The following is an 887-nucleotide window of genomic DNA, read 5'->3' as shown; positions in this document are numbered from 1 at the left end:
CTGTGTTTCTTTTCATTGGTAGCTGTTCAAATTTTTTCCTTGCCCATTACTTGCCTTTTCTCGGCCAGGTTTTTGCCTCCTTTCTTTTCCCCTCACTGGGTGTACGTTTTTTCATAAACCCTTATATCTTGGGCTTTTTATTGTTTGTTTTTGTGCTGTTGTTATTTGTTTTTTTTTTCCTTATTGGGTTTTAATCTTGTTTTGTAAAGGGTTTTAAATCGCGTTTTTCTCTTTGTTGTAGTATTTTTACTTTCAAATTTTTCTTTTTTGTTTTTTTTTTTTTTTTTTTTTTTTTTTTTGGGTCTTATTCAATTGATTCATTTTTGCTTTTTGTTAAATTTAATTTATTTTCGTTTGTTATTTTGGGGCCTTTTTTTTTTCAAGGGGGGTTTGTCAAAAATGGATTGTGGTTTAAACCGGGCATTTATTTGGGGCCATACTTGGGGAAACAATAAAATATTGCCCTCTATTGATATTTTGGCAATTATTATGTTTTGATATGTATATTTTTCAGTGTGATTACATTACAATTTTGCTTATGATTTTGGTTTGATAGTATGATATAATTTGGTGTTCTTGGGCCGTTGATTTTACGCTTCTCATAAAAACAACCGTGATATTACCCTTTTTTGCTTTTGCCATGGGTGAACATTGATCTTTGGGCAAACCTTTGATGATGGAAAACAATGGATCTTTTTGCTGTGGCTTTTTTGCTATGGGAAACATTGAGTGATGTGGCGTAATATTAAAATGTGATAGTTACCCATGGAATAATAAAAAAAACATGAAATTATTCTGTTGGGGGAGTGGGATAATACGCTGGAAAACAAAAAAAACATTGTTTGGGGGAAGGTAATTTTAATTTTTAAAATCGTAAAAAAGGGGGG

At 31.5% G+C, this 887-nt stretch overlaps 1 protein-coding gene across 1 annotated transcript in view; it reads left to right on the top strand.

The window, feature by feature from the left end:
• The window catches only part of LOC119594246 (receptor-type tyrosine-protein phosphatase C-like), a gene marked incomplete at its 3' end in the record, with an annotated part of 35,196 nt that overhangs the window by 33,015 nt on the left and 1,294 nt on the right, over positions 1-887 (top strand).

This window comes from Penaeus monodon, chromosome 33 (genome assembly GCF_015228065.2).
Source record: "Penaeus monodon isolate SGIC_2016 chromosome 33, NSTDA_Pmon_1, whole genome shotgun sequence".
Taxonomy (NCBI): Eukaryota; Metazoa; Arthropoda; class Malacostraca; order Decapoda; family Penaeidae; genus Penaeus; species Penaeus monodon.
Note: the sequence above shows the minus strand (reverse complement) of the source record. Positions and strands in the feature narration are given on the sequence as shown.